The following is a 19,863-nucleotide window of genomic DNA, read 5'->3' on the forward strand; positions in this document are numbered from 1 at the left end:
GATAAGGAAATGCTAATGACCTTGATATTCAGAATAAAATTCTATCCATGAGAGTGGAGGTAGTATTCAGTGGGAAATACTTTGGTAAGTGTAGAGGGGGTGATGTGGAAAGTCCTGTGATTATGTCAATAAAGCACTGTTGGGCCAATAGGGAACCAAGATAGGTGGGACTAGGAGTCCAGGAGAACTCTGGGTAGGAGAAACACAGAGTCAAGACGTAACGCCATGGGGTAGGAAGCCCGGAACTATTCTCCGGTAAGAGAAATACCTAGATTAACAATCATGGGGTAATTACTTAAGTCAGAACTAGCCAGTAAGAAACAAGCAAGGCCAACAGCTTCATAATTAATATAGCCTCCTGTGTGTTTATTTGGGACTGATGCGGCTCTAGAACCAGGCTGGCGGGAAGGCTTCTCTCAAGGAAAAGGCTTCTCTTTACAAGGAGGGGGGATGTGAGGAGGAACAGAGCTCTGAAAAAGGAAGACCACTTTGTAAGGTGCCAGGATCCACAGCCAAGGTTAGAATTGAATTAATTTAAGCCAAACTTTAGGTTTGTTGTAAAAATAACTCTAACAGTCACAACAATAATGGCCTTCAGGAGTGAATTCAAATGTGTAAAGGGGGATTTCCCCTCTATACTGGTGATTATATGAGCAGAAGTATATCAGTAGCAGTTCAGGAATGCTTACAAATAGTACCTGAGGTAGAAAGGATTGCCTTGCAGTTAGCTTCCTAGACATGCTAGAACAACACTAGCAAAGGAGAGTCAAGAAAGTTGATCTACCATTTACTGTAACTAAAGAAAGCAAGGCTGGTTGAGTAGTCTTCTCTAAAAGGGAGCACGTTTGTGACGTAGCACCCATACCTGTCCATGTACAGTGTTCCTGGATTTGGAGGATTATTTCTAGCCATAGCTCCTGGTCCTACAGAGTAAAGCTCTCTGTGAGGATGGAACAAAACAAGAAGTTGTTTTTTCTATTTTCAAATCTGCTTTTTGTGTATGAACCATCGAGTTTAAATAGGTTCACCTGCATGACTGTGGATATTTGCTGGAGTTTTTGCCTGCTGTCAGTGGATCCAATAGTCACAATTAATAGTCCCCTATTGAGATGTGGGTTTCCAATACTTTTAGCCATTACATAAGCTTATCAACTTCACTTGATAACCTTGTAGACATGTGATACATCAAAACCGTAACTTTGTACCAGATGTCAATTAAAATTTTTTATTATGCAGATGTTCCAGGGCTAAAGGAGGGATAAACTGACTAATTCTGCCCACAAATCCTGAACTAAAGATGAAAGTGTATTATCTGCTTGCTGGACGGCACAATAAATTAGATTAAATAGGAATGAGAAGCTCTTCCTCCAGGCTTAATGAAAAGGGCTTTGGTGGAGGAAGTTGACAAGAGCTTAGTTCCCTCATACAAGCATCTGAGACCAAGAAATGTGTCTGTTTTGTTCTGTATTCCCTAATTGTTAATGCCAACCTTAATGGTGGTCCAATATTTGCTGCTTCCTTAGTACATACATACATAAAATCCTAACATAAAATAAATGTCATCCCAACAGCTAAACCTTGAGAAGAGAGTGGAGAGTAAGCAGAGGCAGCTTATGGCCAGGGTAGAAAGTTATTGCAATCTTTGAGTTCCTTATAAGGCCCAACGATGGAAATATAATCCAGGAAAGTGACCATGGCTGTAGCAGCTTCCTGTTCTCATTTTGCTTATAAGCAGCTTGAGACTTTCTCGCAAAGAGCATTCACTATGTATGGTCTTTTAAATTTGAAAGAAAATAATGAGTCTCAATATTACTATCTGTCTTTTTTCTTAACATAAAAATTATTTCATATGCTATGAATGTTCTTTGTATGACCATAAAAATGCTTTTGCCATCTTCTGCTACGGGAGCATTGCATATGATATTCTCACTATCTGAACATCACGTTCACTCTGTATCCATGTCTCATTCTGTTTCTTCAGATGACCTCTCCAGAGACACCTCCCTTAACATTCTTCTTTAAGTCATAACCGGGTTTCAAACAGCAACCAGAAAAAGGGACTCTCTATCACTGTGTGTTCTCTCCTCCTCCATATGAATATTACTAATTCTTATGGAATAATATTTTGTTTCCTTTTGAAACTCACTAAGACTAGTGCAACTCTTACTCCTAGAGCTGATAAACACCTTCAGCAATGTGGCAGGATACAAGGTAAACTCAAAAAAATCAGTGGCCCTATTATATACAGATGATGAAGTGACTGAGAAAGAAATCAGAGAAACATCACCTTTTACAATAGCCAAAAACAGCATCAAATATCTGGGGATAATGTTAACCAAGGAAGTGAAAGACCTGTATATCAAGAACTTTGTGTCTTTGAAGAAAGAAATCAAAGAAGATACCAGAAAATGGAAAGATCTCCCATGCTCTTGGATTGGTAGGATCAACATAATAAAAATGGCAATCTTGCCAAAAGCAGTCTGTAGATTCAATGCAATTCCTATCAAAATTCCATCACAATTCTTCAAGGACCTGGAAAGAACATTAATCAACTTTATATGGAAAAACAAAAGGCCCAGGATAGCCAAAACATCCCTATACAATAAAGGAACTTCAGGAGGCATCACCATACCTGACTTCAAGCTCTATTATAGAGCTATAGTCCTGAAAACAGCTTGGTATTGGCACAAAAATAGGCAGGTAGACCAATGGAACCGAATCAAAAGCCCTAATTTTAACCCACACACCTATGAACACTTGATTTTTGACAAAGAAGCTAAAACTGTACAGTGGAAAAAAGAAAGCATCTTCAACAAATGGTGCTGGCATAACTGGGTAATGGTATGCAGAAGACTGCAGATAGATTCATGTTTATCGCCTTGTACAAAACTTAAGTCCAAATGGATCAAAGATCTCAACATAAATCCAGCCACACTGAAACTTTTAGAAGAGAAAGTGGGAGATACTTTTCAACGAGTAGGTACAGGAGACCACTTCCTAAACATAACACCAGTGGCACAGGCACTGAGATCAACAATTAACAAATGGGACCTTCTGAAACTAAAAAGCTTCTGTAAGGCAAAGGACACAATCAAAAAGACAAAAAGGCAGGCCACAGAATGGGAAAAGATATTCACTAACCCTACATCTGACAGAGGGCTAATCTCCAAAATTTACAAAGAACTCAAGAAAAAAGTCTCCAAAACACCAAAGGATCCACTTGAAAGGTGGGGTACAGAGCTAAATAGAGAATTCTCAGTAGAGGAGGCTAAAATGGCCAAGAGACACTTAAGAAAGTGCTCATCATCCTTAGCCATCAGGGAAATGCAAATCAAAACAACTCTGAGATACCATCTTACTCCTGTCAGAATGGCTAGAATCAAAAACACCAAAGACAATTTATGCTGGAGAGGATGTGGAGAGAGAGGAACACTCCTCCACTGCTGGTGGGAATGCCGACTCATACAGCCTCTTTGGAAATCAGTATGGAGATTCCTCAGGAAAATGGGAATTAATCTACCACTAGACCCAGCAATTCCACTCTTAGGCATTTATCCAAATGAGGCAGGTTCATACAACAAGGGCATCTGCTCCACTATGTTCATAGCAGCATTGTTTGTAATAGCCAGAACCTGGAAGCAACCTAGATGCCCCTCAACTGAAGAGTGGATAGAGAAAATGTGGTACATTTACACAATGGAGTATTACTCAGCAGAAAAAAACAATGGAATCTTGAAATTCGCAGGGAAATGGATAGCACTGGAAGAAACGATCCTGAGTGAGGTAACCCAGTCGCAAAAAGACAAACATGGTATGTACTCACTCATATATGGATTTTAAATATGGATCAGGATAGTGGCATTCTGCACTTCCACTGATAGAGAGTCTGGGAAACAGGACAGAACCTAAAAGATATGCATATATGCATAGTACCCAAGAGAAGAGGATGGAGACAAGATCCTCTGAATGGATGGGGAACACGGCGGGGGGGGGTAGTGGGACCTGGGAAGAATAGAGGGGGTAAAGAGGAAGGGAGTTGGTCATGGGGGAACAGGAAGCTGAGGGGGTGGGGGTAGAGTAGGGGGAAGAGGGAATCATAGGATCGAAGACAGATCAGGCACCAGAGTGACATCAGGTATAACATCAATTGGCAAGCTAAGCAATAGTGGAAGGACCACCTCGAATGCCCATTCCTGATAATGAACTTGATGTCTATAACCATCCGGGAGCCTTCATCCTGTGACTGATGGAAGCAGAGGCAAACACACAACTAAGCACTGAACTGAACCCAAGGAACCCAGTGACAGAGAGAGAGGAGTGATGAGCAAATTGGCAAAGAATGGGCTGGCAAAACCAGCAGAGACAGCTGGTCTGAACAGGGGAGTGCTCTTGGACCCCAGACCGACAGTGGGGAGGCCAGAATGGGACTGATCTGGACCCCCCAAATGTGAGTGTCAGTGAGAAGGCCTGGGCAACCTATGGGGCCCTGAGCTGTGGATCAGTGTCTATCCCTGGTATGCAATCTGTCTTCATGTGCCTATGGCACATGAAGTGCCTTGACCCTACCAAGAGTAAAATGATAGACTCTAGATATCCCCTATGTGGAAGGATTTGGCAATAGGGTGGGAGGGAGGGTGGAAGGGGAGTGCGGGAGGAGGGGAGGGAGAGGGAACTGGGATTGACATGTAAAACAAGCTATTTAAAATTAAAATAAAAAATGATAAAAAAAACTTTGAGGAGACAGGATTTATTTTGGTTCAGGTTTTAGGGTATCCAACCAAGATTGCTTAATTCCATGCCCATAGGCAACAAATAATGACAATAAGAGCAAGCCCCAAGGTAGTTAACCATTTTGGGGGAGAGACCAGCATTAAAGTCCACTTCATGTCTGGTAATGAAGCAGAAAGAACCATAGGAAATGGCAAACGATAATCAGTCCCTAAGGACTTGTCCCCCAGTGTGCCCTACTTCCTGCATCGAGGCTCCATCTCGTCAGCTTCGGTTTTTCCCAAAGAGTGTCACCATCTAGGAAACAATCATGCAAAATACAAACCCATAGTCCATAGCTCATTTAGAAAGAATAAACCCCTCATTCTCCTTTGAAAATTATCTCTCAAAAGTTAAACTTAAAATATCAAAGATTTTTATCTTGCATATATGGTCTCATTGAATATTAACTAATATACACAACAATTCAAACCATTGTTTCTTACTATTTACACAATATATGTGTGAATCTATTATAAGCATACATATAAAACTAACATACATACTTTTATATATTTATTCTTATATATTGCATATATATGTATACATAAATACACATTTATATTATATATGTATATAAAATACATGTATATTTATATATATACACATACACCAATCATATAAACATGAAACTAATCTTATAGTAAGTACAGCTATGTTCAAAATAATATTTATATTTGATTTCTCCGAAGCAGATTTGAAAACAAAACAGAATTTACCAAAGAGTTACACATGTCTATAAACCCAAAAGCGACTGCTTAGCCTTACTACTCATTAATTAAATTGGATAACATTTCCTACCACTCTAATTATCAAGGATTACAAAATAAATAACATCCACTGTTGGCAGCAGTACAGAGAAAGGACTTTATCATACATTAACAGTGGAAGGGGAAGAGGTTTAATGCCTAAGTCCACTGCAAATTTGGCAACACATATCTAAGGACTGGGAGTTTACCTTGGCCTTTGGTCCAAAAATAATCTACAGCCTGTAAATTAATTTTTAAGATGAAAAGAATTAGACAAAGATTTGGGTTAAGCAATTTCTACTGTCAGATTATGTGAGTAAATTAAAATGGCAGTGAATATGTAAATATTACATTGTAGTCATTAGGGAAATATGCACTCAATGATATTGAATGTTTAAGACCATAAGTTGAGGTACTAAGATTGCAAAGATATGGAATGAGTGAACTGTAGATGTAAAACTTACTTTTGTGGGTTAATTATAGTGATTATCAGGACTGATTAAATAGATATTAAGTTCACAAATATGGAATGTTAATTAACTATAATGTAACATTTTGCTAAGGACATATGCTTTGACTAAATATGAAATGTTTCCCCACAGGCTCATGTACTGACTACCTTGGTCCCAAGCTTGTGATGTTATTTTAAAAGATGACAAAATCTTTCAGACATGGGACCTGATGAGGGGAAGTGAGTATGGGCTCATGTTTTTAACATTTATTCCTGGTTTGGTCTCTAGTTTTTTCCCTCTGCTCCTGATTCCTGCCCGCTTGATATTGAAGACACTCCTAGGTTCATATTCCCTCCATCATTATATTCTATACAAGATAATAGGAAAATTAGTCACAGACTGAAACCTCTGAATACCTGAGCAAAGTATGTATTTCCTGTGTCATGAGGATTGGAAAAATAACTAATCCCATATGGAAAAGTGCGACATAGGAAGGAGTTTAAGTAACAATAATCTGTGAGACAATGTGGTCATGAAGCCACATGACAAAAGAGTCTAATTTTGCACAAAATGCTTAGGACTCAGTATATGTGAATACCTAGGCAAACACAGAGGAATGAAAACTATGCATAATATTACCAAAACAGTAATGCTGACTGTAAGAGCAAGTGTGAATAAGAGTCTCTTCTTCCTGTTTAATCTACATTTTCCACTAAAAATCTATTTACTCAGGGAAGTAATAATATTGATACAAATAAGACCTCATGGAAAGAAAAGGATGCATTTCTTGAAACTCTCTACAGGACTTCCCTAGCACTATTAAATACCTGAATGTCTCCATGAAAATGAAGACCAGTCCATTCCGTCTGTTTAGTCCGGGCAGACATCACATCCATCTGCATTCAGGAAATGCATAATCTCTTCCTTGAGCCGTCCCAGAGACTACTCTTAGACCCAGATGGGCTTCCTTATCTCTCAGACTGTGTGGCATCATCTTTGTGTTATTGTTCACCACTACACCACCCACGGTCATTCCACTGGGAACCCCTGAAGTACACGGAATAAAATAATCAAACTCACAGTTGGGACACAAATATTAATAGCTTTAGGTTAATTATTCACAAGGTATTTAATAGATTATAAAAATACTTAAATCATGAAAGATGATTAGCTTAATACAATTAGTCAATAAGTAATAACTATATACATAGTTGAAGTATTTGGGATGTTGATAGGGACATGGTTGGGTCCTGACACTGCCCTTGCATTTTTAGCTCTGGATAGGTTGTTGATGTTCCTTGACTCTTAAATTCTCTTATATGAATTGACTATGGCTGAAGGTGACATTGATGCTGGATTTGAAGTCTGCTAGAGAAGCCAGAAATGATGTCCCCTGATAAGAACAGACTCACTTTTGTATTGGTTTCAGAAAGTGTATTGATATGTGTATGTTTGGGAGATTCTATATGTTCTTGTCATAATTTTACTGTTAAATAATATTGTTTAATTTGGCATGCCTTTTATGAAATAATGTGGACAGGAAATGAGAAAAATACTTTATTTTAAAAATTGCATTCAAGGCAAGGAGTGAGCAACATCACATTCTGTCCTCCCTCATTTTGCGTTGGACAACCCTGCAAATATGTGGAGGTGCAGCCTTCTTCCCACAGTTCTAGGTTACTTAATATTAGAAGTTGGATTCAAATTCCGGTCTTTCACAGTTCAAAAGGTGACTCAGGAATGAAGTTAGCTGTCACTAATGCCTTGTGTTGGTTCTCCCTGCCTGTAACAGCACTGTAACAGAGAAAAGAGCAGCCTATGACCCCATTCTGCACCCATCTGTTAGCTATCTTATTTGGAGGCATGCTTCCATCTGTAACCCATTGTGAAGGCTGGCCATTAATGAGACACTGAGAACAAACAAATTGTGCTTCCTCCTGAGGCTCTGTTACAAGCTGCCTAATTGGAATTTATGAGTGGCCATCGTAAAATTCCTACATAATGAAAATCCTTAGGCTCTCTTGAACTCTTAAATAACATCCAAACAAAGCTTCAATGACAGGGTGTATAAGTCAAATCTGCCTGCACATTGTGTGTGAGTATTTTGTGTGTGTACACACATGATCTTAAATAATAGTCAAACAAAACCTCAAAGACAAAGCACATAAGTCAAATCTGCCTGCACATTGTGCGTGTGTGTGCGTGTGTGTGTGTGTGTGTGTGAGAGAGAGAGAGAGAGAGAGAGAGCATATGTGCATTTTTATGTTTACAGAGAGGAAAGTTGTTTTCATAAATCTGATTCATGATTCATACAACAGTTTGCTGTTATATGTGTTCTCTTTATTTTTAAAACCTGAAGTAGATTAGGTTCAAGCTTTCCATACGATATTTTGGAAGAATCTGGTGCTTGTTTGTTTATCTTCATAAGCACCATCTTCACCTCTCATTGTGGAGTCTGGTTCATCTTCTGAGCTCTTTATTGTGGCACAGATCCTGTTGAAGGCCAGCTTTCTTTCTACCATTCTGATAATGATAAATAACATAATGATAATAGCAGCAACAATTATAATGACTTGTAATCTCTGACTAGTGTTTAGGAGATAAGAAACATCCTGCTATTAATTACACACTGTGACATCCAACCACACAACAAGGTAGGCAGAAATCATCTTAGTTTGTAGCTAAGTGGTACTCAGGGTCATGCACTGGATCTTGAATGTCTCTGCGAACTCCGTATACAAATGATTTGATGCCATTCTTGAATGCTATTGTCAAGCAATGGGATGTTTAGGAAATTGGAGTCTTCATGGGAGGAAAGTTAGGTCACTGGGATGCTCTTTTAAGGGGAGTATTGGGCCTCTGAACGCTGGAAGTTTCCTAGAAACCATGAGGAGAGAAGCATTATCTATTATATATGCTCCTTCCTGTATGTACAATTCTACTATAGGGCCAAAGTGATGGGACAGAATAAACACTCACTTCAATTTCTGACATCTTGAATGGGATAAATATCTCCTCAAGTTAAGTTCAGTTTCTCAGGTATTTGTTCCAGATAGAAATTTGAATAAGATGTTTAGAATGCAGTAATAACTCTCTAAGACTGCAGAAGCAGTGAACAGCATAGTTGAGCATCTGTCTTTCATAAAGAGTCTTAGGCCATGTCGTAAAAGTCCTAGCCACATGCTGCAATAGAATGTGTGCTTAAATCAGCAGACATAGGAATAGCTGGAAACATGAAACAAAGGACCCAATAGACCCCAGGGAAGTAAAAGCACATGAGCTTGACCTGGGCTACCAAGGAGACTCTCAAGAAGTGATAATGGGAGATAGCAGAAGTGGGGTGTAAGATCACTGGCCTTCAAGCACGTGACATAGATGCAAATCTCTGTGCTATTGCAATGTATGATAGAGAACAGCACTTTAAAAATCCACTTTCCCAGACTCTCAATGCCACAGTGTTCTCACTGAGACCCAAATGCTAGGATTCCTTTTCAAAGCATGTTTATCTCTTCCAGCCATCACTACTCAGCACTGGCATGAGGACCAGTGTACAACCAATTGTGGTCTCCCTGTTTACCCACATTTACCTCTTCCATCCTGCTACTTCCACCTTCCTGGTTTCTCCCTAGCAAACTTGGAAAGTAATCTTCTGCCAGAGTCGATGGCATCACAGAATTTCTGTTAGGGTTAAAAGTAACATTAATGTTATACTTAGAAAGGGTCTGACTATTATATTTAAAATAGTGGATGGAATTTTATCCTCTGGGACTTGATTCACAAAGTAGTGAATGGGATGAGGGTACACAAAATCAACCCCGAGGAACTCAGTAAGTACTAACATTGCCTTAGGGTAATTGATCACATTATTTTATCAACTTGATTTTAAAATAATCCATTAAAAAGCTTAAAGGCTATGGAGTTCCATGGAAATAAGAATAAAATACCAATTCCTAGCTGTAGACTGAAAATCTGCCCCTGAGCTCTACCTGCTTCTCCAGTCTCTTTATGCTCCCTTCTTTCTTTCTTCTTTCTGCTCCAGTGACCTCCCTGGCCTTTGAAAATGCCAGGTTCTTCCTGTCTCAGGGACTTTGAACTTGCTTATCTTTATTTATCTTAGCCTTAGGGTGCTTTTAAATTAGATCTCAACTCAATACAGCTTCCATAGAGGGCTTTTCCATCACAACCCTTCCTTTCCCACTCATTTGAGCTACCATATTTTATCTTCTATAGCACTGGGAAGGTGGTTTTCTGCTTATTTACATAGAACCGTTATTCAGCCCACAGTTTAACTATATGACTTCCATGTATAAGGAACTCTATCCTGTTTGACCAGATTATCCACTGTGAATGACATGTGGGAAATTACCCTGTCATCTCAAACATATGGGTTCACAGTTGTCATCTTGTGCTCTTAAGGTTTAAGCTTAGCAAACTCCAGCTCTGCAACATTAGCACTGTCCTCTCAGTGACTGAGCAGAAGCACTGGCTTTTCCTACCTCAGAAGTAAAGTTCACCAAAGGTTGTTTCTTAGCAAGAGCCTGTCCAAGTATGAATTATGCTTTCCAAAATAAAAATGTTACCTCATTGAAAAAGCCTGTGGCAGAGAATGACAAAGAGTGGTGAGGATGTTAAAAGAAACTGGTCATTATTTCATGGAGCTGTGAAATAAAAAAAAATGTTGCAGGAGAATGGGAACTGGACTGGACTGGCTTATTTACACCACTGCCACAAATTTGAAATTTATTTTGAAAAATTGTTTTCATTTTTAATGTTAGAATATATTATTATAAAGTTAGTGGCTTAACTCTACACATGTTAACTATCCCACAAGTCTATGTGTCAGTTGTCTTTATGGTCCCCATTAGGATATCATGAGTCAAAGTCAAGAAACTAGCTAAACTAGGCTCATATACTCATTTACAAGACCTCATTTCCAAGTTCGTATGAGGTATTGTTTGACTCCATTCCCCCATGGTTGTGATACCCAAGTACCTGTTTCCTTCAGTGCATTCACTCTGTAGGGGCTAGCGTACATCCAATCCATAGTCTTCTAATGGTTTCTAAATAACCACTTCCAGAAACAGTGTTGAAAGGTTCAGGCATGACGCTGGCCTGACCTCTTACCTAACATGATACACTCAGGCAGCACTCTGGCCAGCCCAGAGTTCTGTGAGAACTACGCAGGTGCAAAGGACCCCTTTAAAGGACCGACCCCTGCCTGCTTATGCTCTCTTACTCTCGCTCTCTTTTACTCTCATCTTCCTCTCCATCTCATCTTCTCTCTCTCTCTCTCTGTCTCTCTCTCTCTCTCTCTCTCTCTCTCTCTCTCTCTCTCTCTCTCTCTCTCTCTCTCTCTCTCTCTCTCTCTCTCAGCTCTGCACGGCTTGGGCTTGGTTACCTCTCAACCCCCTTTCCCTCCCAGTCTATCAATAAAACTCCACGTGGGATCCTTGAGTCATAGTTTGTGTCTCATTACTGGGTAAACCTAGACATTTTAACGGCATTGGTTCCCTGACCTGGACAGGCTCTCTCTGAGACCGTGACCACGCAGGTAACCTGCAACATCGGACCAATGGCTGCTTTCCATCAACCGGAATGCTGAATTTTACATCCAACATCGGCTGTGATTTGGTAAGGACCCCCTCTAGGTCGGTGTAAACATTTCCCTGAACCCTAAGGACTGACTGTTGAGCATCTGTCACCCTTACAGTGTTCTTAGAAACGGGGGGGGGGGGGGAGGGGGGAGGAATTTACCCAACCATGGTCTTCAAGGTCACGATTGGCCGCCATGGTCTGGCAATCATTTTTGGTGTGTTTTCCACGGGCACAGCCTATTGGTAATTTTTTTCAACTCCTTTCTGAGCATTCGGCGGCTTTTCAGACTCTGCTTCCTTTTTTTGGGTGGTCTTTTCTGCCCCAGCTAGACTCTCGGGTTGACAAGTTCTGAAGAGTTGATCTTGCTATTTTCTTTCCTTTAGACCTGGCTCATGGGTAACAAGCCAACAAAGGATATTTTATGGGACCTCTCTAGTCACTGCCAGTAGTCTGGTCAATGGAAGGAGTTACCTTATGTTCAAGCATTTCTCTAATTTCTCTACCTCTCTGCTGAACATTCTCTTCAGCATTTTTTTTTCCTCTAAATCTCATTCTTCTAGCTTTAAAAAATATACCTAGAAAACTCCCGCTGGTCACAGAGGTTTCCTGCACTTCCTATAATGGCTAAATCTGCCTCAGGGCTGGAACTGCCTTCTACCTGGGAGTGTCCTATTTTGTCTCTCCTGTTCATTCAGCTTAAAATGACAAATTCCTCTTTTCTATTCAGCTTTGCTTCTACCATTTTCCTTCTCCATACAGATGCCAGCAGCTTACAATGGCCTGGATTGGGTTAGTGTCTGTTCAGGACACTCTAGGGAATGTGCCTATGGAGGCCGCCATCTTGGTGATCTTATCCCTGTGGCCTAACAAGTGGCCTAGCTTGGAACCCTGTTTACTGAGGCCACCATGTTTGCCTAGTGGCCTAGCTGTAGGCATGCCCACTCAGTCCAGCCAGCTTCTGCTGGTCAAGCCTGCTGATAAATACAATTCATTTACTTTTTGTCTCTTTTGAGCTTTATTTTTATGTCTAATTTCTTCTTTTATTGACTCGGTTTTACATGGCTTGTTTATGGAATACTGTGCCTTTCCAGGGTCCCCTGTTCTATCTGTAATAAATCTTCCTTCTTGTCACTGACTGACTCTTTAAATCTGTTTGCTAGAAGTATGGGTCAAACACTTATGCCCAATCCTGTTTAATGTATCTGTATGTAAGTGTAAAAAAATAAGGTAACTTTAATTCAACTATACTAAATATCAAATATTTCTAAATTGTTATATCTTTTAAGTGATGATAAACATTTCGAAAGACCCCGGCACCGAAGCGCGGGGCACCAAACCGAACCCTCTTCCCAAGAACCGGAGCCAGACTACTGGATGCAAAAGCAAGAGGTGGTTTATTGAATACACAGGCGCCTGCGGATGCTACTGCAACACAGGTGCAGAGCATACCAGGCTTGCAGGCAGTACAGTATTTATAGAGTCTTAACGGTTACATAAGCATCAGCATAGCAACAGGCATTTCATTGGCTACTTAAGCACGGGCTAAGGTCATCTTGGGGGCAGGAGTAGTTGCCAAGGACTAGGTTCCTGGAATTGTGACAAGATGTGAATATGGCATGCTTCAGCAATTTTCCGGGTCCCATGACTGCTCTGGTGACCACAGACATCCTGTTTGACACCCTGTTTGAGGCGTCAGCTGGGCAAGGCACCTGGTCTGGGTTTTTCCATTAGGCAACGGCTTGGCCTTGTATTTCTTTTTCCTTGGGGGCCTTGGGTTGGGGTTCTTCATTCCCCCCTTGTTCTTGTGCATAGGTAGAATCTTACACCTATTGGCCAGCCCTCTTTACTTAAGGTCTACTTATAGTTCTGTCTGTTTGAGGGCATGACATTGTTGAGTTAGGACTAAGGCTTGAATTACTATTAATCTATCTTTCATAAATTGAACTAGTTTGTTGAGAATGCAGGGCCCAAAGGTTAACACAAGTATGAAAATAATTAAAGGGCCCATAAGAGTAAAGACTAAGGTAGCAAACCAGGAGGATTTGTTAAACCAACACTCGTACCAGTATTGTTGGGATTCAAATTTCTTCTGACAAACAGTCATCCTCTCCTTGAGTTTATCCAGAGTTTCAGTTACTACTCCAGTCTTGTCTGCATAAAAGCAACATTCCTCTTTGAGGGCAGTACATAAGCCTCCCTCTCTAAGAAATAGCATGTCTAATCCTCTTCTATTCTGTAGGATCACCTCGGATAATGAAATCAAAGAGTCCTTAAGGGCTCTAACTGATTTTTCCAAGGCCTGTAGATCCTCATTCATGGCTGCTTGGAGCTGCATATTCTGATTGCTCTGTAGTAAGGCAGTGGTCCCGGTCCCTATGCCAGCTGCTATCCCCCCCAATTCCCAAAAGAAGAGCAATTTTACTGAAATAGGTTCCCTTTTGAATCGATAACGATTCTCAAAGTATCCTAGCACAGTCTCTGAGGATTGGTAGGTAATGTGGGGCCATAGCTGGACAAGTACACAATAGTCAGCTGTCATGTTAAGAACCGAGACTGAGACACAATGAGTCATTCCCGTATTGCAGGCCCAATAAGTACCATTAGGGCCAGTCAGGTAAGAGTTGCTGGGAGTCACTGAGACTGTACAATTACACAGTTTTTGGGACTATGTGGGAACATTTCCAAGACATAATCCTTGTCCATTTACCTGGGGCAGAGTTAGTTTATGATTAGGTGTTTCGCTGTATTGGGAATGGGGAGATGTAAGGCTAGCAAGGTCAGAGTCCAATGCCAAGCCCTCATAATAAGGGGGAGTCGCTGTCAAGCAGAGCCAACAATCCTCTGCCTTATCAGGATGGGTTTCGTTTAGGGCTTGGTGGGCTCCTCTGATCAAGTATAATAGTCTAACAGTAGAGCCTAGCTTTGGTCTAGGGGGTAGAGTGGCATTACCTTGTCTGGTAGCATGGGTAGGAGTGGTGGTGGTGGTGTTGGTTGTATTGTCAGACAGCAAGGGGTTAGGCTTGGGTCTAGGGAGGCTCTGGGATGGCCTGCTCTGTTGGTCAGGTAGCATAGAGTTTGGCCCAATAGAGGCCACAGATGTGGAGGTTATGGTTCTGGAAATTAGAAAGGTGGCTGTGGGGACCATTCCAGGACGGTACAGCCATAGCCCCCAGGCCTTGGGGGTATCCCATGCTGACCGCTTGGCGGCCTCCATAAAAGTTAGGGGGTTGCACCTTCCTCCAGGGGTGCTACCCTGGAGTTTGGAACTTGAATCATAGCATCGTCCACAATCCTGTCCCCTGCAAGTCCAGGGGCCGCCTCCATTTTACCCCGGGGTAGTTCCCCGCTGGATGGTGATGAAGTCCCAGAAGGAAGTGGGTTTCCAATAAGTGGTCCCGGTGGTCTCAGATCCCCACTCAGCGCAATACCCATCTCCCGGTCCACCACATCTACGTTGGAGCCCTTTATCACGGTTATGCCCTGGGCAAACATATATGTCAAGTTTGCCTGTGGACACGTGCCAGCCCAGGTACCGACAACCATAGCCAGGGAAGGGCTCTTGTTCCGAGGGTTCACATCACTCACCCATTAGGTCACAAAGATCCACATGCAAAGAGGGAAAGGTTGCATTTACGGCACCCTGTGTGGTAGTGGAGTTAGCGATTGCCCCGGTGTCCTGATTGATAATCTTCCAAGTTATTTCATATAGGGCATGGGGGCTCTCTAGCGCATCATCAACTAGCAGTAATAGGATCAAACATACTATTGGCATATTAATCTTATCTTTAAAGGGTTTTGAGAGCATTGGAGCCTCTGTGACTCTGGGTTTCGTTGGGCTGACGTATCGGTGCAGTGTTCTGGTCGGGCGGCCTTAACGTGTGAGGCGTGCACCCAGGCCACAATGTGGTCTACCTTCAATGCCATGGGGGTAGTTAGAAGTACAGTATAGGGTCCCTTCCAGCGAGGCTTTAGGTTCTTGATCTGGTGTCTCTGGACCCACACAGTGTCACCGATCTTAAAGGGATGAGGTATGGAGAGTGATTCTATCCCTTTCTGGTAGGCCAATGTTATTGGCTTCCAGACCTCCTGTTGCACCAACTGCAGGGCCTGCAGATGGGCCTGCATGGAAGGGGAAGTGGCAAAGTCAGAAATATCAGTATCAAAGAAGGTGATGGAAGGAGGCTGGGCCCCATATAAAATTTCAAATGGGGTCAGACCATGTGGGCAAGGTGTGTTTCTGGCCCGGTATAAGGCTAGAGGCAGGAGTTGTACCCAGTCTTTAGAGCCAGTTTCAAGCGATAATTTGGTTAAGACCTCCTTGATTGTTCTATTCATCCTTTCTACCTGACCTGAACTTTGGGGTCTGTAGGCACAATGTAATTTCCAATCAATCACCAAGAGCTTGGCCACCATCTGACTTACCGGGGAGACAAAGGCAGGCCCGTTATCTGACCCTAATACCTCTGTCATCCCATATCTGGGGAAGATTTCTTCCAGAAGCCTCTTGGTGACCATCTTCGAGGTTTTGTGCTTGGTAGGGAAGGCCTCCACCTATCAGGAGAAAGTATCTGCAAAGATAAGTAGGTATCTGTAACCATACATCTCAGGCTTGATTTCCGTAAAATCGATCTCCCAATGAATCCCAGGGCAATGACCTCGGAGGCTCTTTCCTTGACCAATTTTGGTGTGCCCTGAATTGACCTGCGCAAAGACCCTGCAATTTTCAGTTACTTGTTGTAGCTGCTTGTCTTTTTTTGGTAGGTGCACGCCCATGGTTCCCCGTTCTACTAGGGTTTTCATCTTTTGCTTGCTCAAGTGGGTTAACTTATGGAGGCGCTCAATTAACTCCTTAGCTGCCTTTATGGATATTACAGTCTTTCCTTGGTGGGTCCAACAATTGCGCACTGAGTCATAGTCAGCTCCTAGTCTCTGGACGAGGTCGATGTCCTCGTCTGCATAATCCCAGTCAAGGACTGATGTGCTGGTTGACCCAGTGACGGCTAACAGTTGAGGCCCCAGTTCTGCCTGCTTGGCTGCCTCGTCAGCTTGGCAATTTCCCATGGCCTCGGGGCTGTCCCTTTTTGATGCCTTGGAAAGTGTATTATGCTTAATTTCTTTGGGAGAAACAGTGCTTTTAAAAAGGGCTAGAATTTCATTTTAATCTTGATCTCTTTGCCTTCTGAAGTTAAAAGTCCTCTCCTCTTGTATATTTCCCCATGTATGTGGGCTGTAGCAAAGGCATACCAGCTATCAGTGTAAACATTGAGCTTCTTACCTGCTGCCATCTGGAGTGCTTGGGTTAAGGCGATCAATTCCGCACGTTGAGCAGAGGTGCCAGCTGGAAGTGCACTGACCCAGATTACCTGGGTGGCGTCCCCATCTGCTATTGCTGCTCCATTTAGTAGATAGCTGCTGCCATCCGTGTACCAGGTGAAGTCCACATCCTTAAGCAGCTAATCGGTCAGATCAGGCCGAGTTCCATGCATTTCCACAAGGATCTATTGGCAGTCGTGGAATGCGGGCCCTACTGGCAAGGGCAGCAGGGTCACCGGGTTGAGGGTGAGGACTGGCCCTAACTGGATCCTGTCAGCATCCAGGAGCAGGGACTGGTAGTGGGTCAGTCGAGTGTTGGACAGCCAGTGGTCGGGAGGCTGGTGGACCAGAGACTCAATGATGTGCGGTACCAGGATATTTAATGGTTGTCCCAAGGTTAATTTAGAGACATCTTTGGTGAGAACAGCAATAGCAGCTACCATCCTCAGGCATGGAGGCCACCCTGATGCAACTGGGTCCAGCTTTTTTGATAAGTATACAATAGGGCACCTCCAGGGTCCCAGTCTTTGGGTCAAAACTCCTTTAGCAAAACCCTGCCTCTCATCAGCATAGGGTTCGAAGGGCTTAGTTATGTCAGGCAGGCCCAGGGCCGGGGAGGAAAGCAAAGCTTGTTTAATGTCATCAAAGGCTTATTGGTGTTCCTCGGCCAAAACAAAGGGGGTATCTGATTTGGTCAGTCTGTAAAAGGGTGCTGCCATTTCAATAACCCTGGAATCCATAGATGGCAAAACCCAGCTGTTCGCAGAAACTCCCACAACTGGCAGGGGCTATGGGGTGCTGGGATGCGGGATATGGTCTCCTTGCGTGTGGCGGTTAGCCATCGCTGACCGTTTTCAAGTTCATACCCCAAATAAGTGACCTTTTCCTGACAGATCTGGGCTTTCTTCGCGGAGGCCCGGTATCCCAACTGCCCCAGGGTCAATAAGAGAGCCTGGGTACCTGCATGACAGTTCTCCTCATTGGTGGCAGCCAACAGGATGTCGTCCACATATTGGAGCAGGACCAATGACGGATGTCTGATGCGAAAACCTACCAAGTCGTAATGGAGGGCCTCATCGAAGAGGGTGGGGCTATTTTTGAACCCCTGTGGTAATCAGGTCCAGGTTAATTGCCCTGATACCCCTATCTCAGGGTCCTTCCATTCAACTGCAAACAAAGGCTAACTTTGAGGACTGAGCCTTAGACACAAGAAAGCATCCTTCAGGTCAAGGACAGTGTACAATTGATATGTTGGAGGCAGAGTGCTCAGCAGGTTGTAAGGATTGGGCACTGTGGGGTAGATGTCTTCCACACTCTTATTGACCTCTCTGAGGTCTTGGAGTGGGTGGCAATCCGCTGTTCCTGATTTCTTCACAGGAAGGAGGGGGGTGTTCCAGGGGGAACGTCAGGGGGTTAATATCCCCAGGTCTAAGAGTCTTTTTATATGTGACTTTATCCTTTCATAGGCCTCCTTGGTCATGGGATACTGTTTTATGGAGACTGGGGTTGCTGTTGCTTTTAGGTTTATAACGAGGGGCAGTTGGTGCCTTGCTAGTCCCATGCCCCCAGTCACTGCCCAGGCCAAGGGATACTTCTTGACCCAGTACTCTAGATTTTTGGTTGGTTTGGGAGGTGGATCAAAAAGTCAGTACTCATCCTCCAATTGTAGGGTGAGGACCTGGAGTGGGGTCCCATTAGGGCCTGATATAGTAGCCCTTGATCCTTCAAATGTATTTGGGCTTTGAGCTTGGTCAATAGGTCTCTCCCCAGGAGCGGGTAGGGGAAATCAGGAACATGTAGAAAGGAGTGAGAGACTTTATCTGAGGCCAGGTGAACTTTCCTTTCTGTGGTCCAGCGATACTGATTTCTCCGGTAGCCCCTTGTTTTCCGCCACCATACCGGAAGCTGAAAGCCAGAAAAAGAGACCAAGACTTGCATTGTTCAGTCTTTTATACCTTCCCTCGTAACAGCCCTAGCCATGCCCAAATGTAGGCCTGGCTAGTGACGTAGTTCACCGCCTATGTCTGTATAAGTCCGTATATGTCTTTAGTCATGCCTAAAGTGTGTGTGGTTAGCGGTGTGGTAAACCGCTCTTTTATTACCGCATCTGTTTGCACCTCTAGTAAGTCACATGGTTAATGGCGGCATTGTTTTCCACCTATCCCCATGTACCCAAGCTGTTCAGCTGCTCAGGGGTCCTTGGGTAGTAGTGAGCACTGAGTGTTGAGCTCCAGTATCTACTAGGAAGGTGACGGGTTGCTCCCCAACTTGTAGGGTTATCCAGGGCTCAGGGGAGGAGCACCTGGCCCTGACGTCCTTAATCTTCATTGAGGGCTAGTAAATGGGCCTGTTTGCCAGGCCTTCTTTTCGGCCCTCTTTATCTCTTTGGGCAGTTTCTGACCCAGTGTCCCTTTTCTTTGCAATAGGTGCACTGGTCTTGATCCATCCAGGGCCTCCTGATATCTCCTTTCCTTTCCTGTCTCCCTGCGCCTGTGTTATTCCGTACTACGGTGGCCAAGAGTCTACTAAGTTCCCTATGGCTTTTTCAATCTCTTTCTTTTTCTCTATCCTCTACTTCCTTTTTTAGTCTGTACTCTCTTTCCTCCTGCAACTTTCTAAGTCTTTCTTCCTTTTCTTCAGGAGTCTCCCTTTTGTTGAAAATCCTCTCTGCCTCTTTTAATAAATCAGGCAAGGTATAATCTTGCAGATTGTCTAGTCTTTGCAACTTATTGCGGATATCTGGTGCAGATTGCCATATGAAGGCCATCAGTACATTGCCCCTTTGTGCATCACTTTCAGGGTCGAAGGGGATGTACATATGGTAGGCCTCTTTCAGACGCTCCAGAAAGGCAGTGGGAGTCTCCTCCATTCCCTGACTAATTTGTCTTACCTGAGCCAAATTGGTAGGTCGGTCACTTCCAGCGCCATGGAGGCCTGCTATGAGTAACTGGCGGTAAAGACATAGGTGTCCCCTACCTTCAGCCGTG

This window comes from Mesocricetus auratus, unplaced genomic scaffold (genome assembly GCF_017639785.1).
Source record: "Mesocricetus auratus isolate SY011 unplaced genomic scaffold, BCM_Maur_2.0 Super-Scaffold_100714, whole genome shotgun sequence".
In the NCBI taxonomy this organism is placed as follows: domain Eukaryota; kingdom Metazoa; phylum Chordata; class Mammalia; order Rodentia; family Cricetidae; genus Mesocricetus; species Mesocricetus auratus.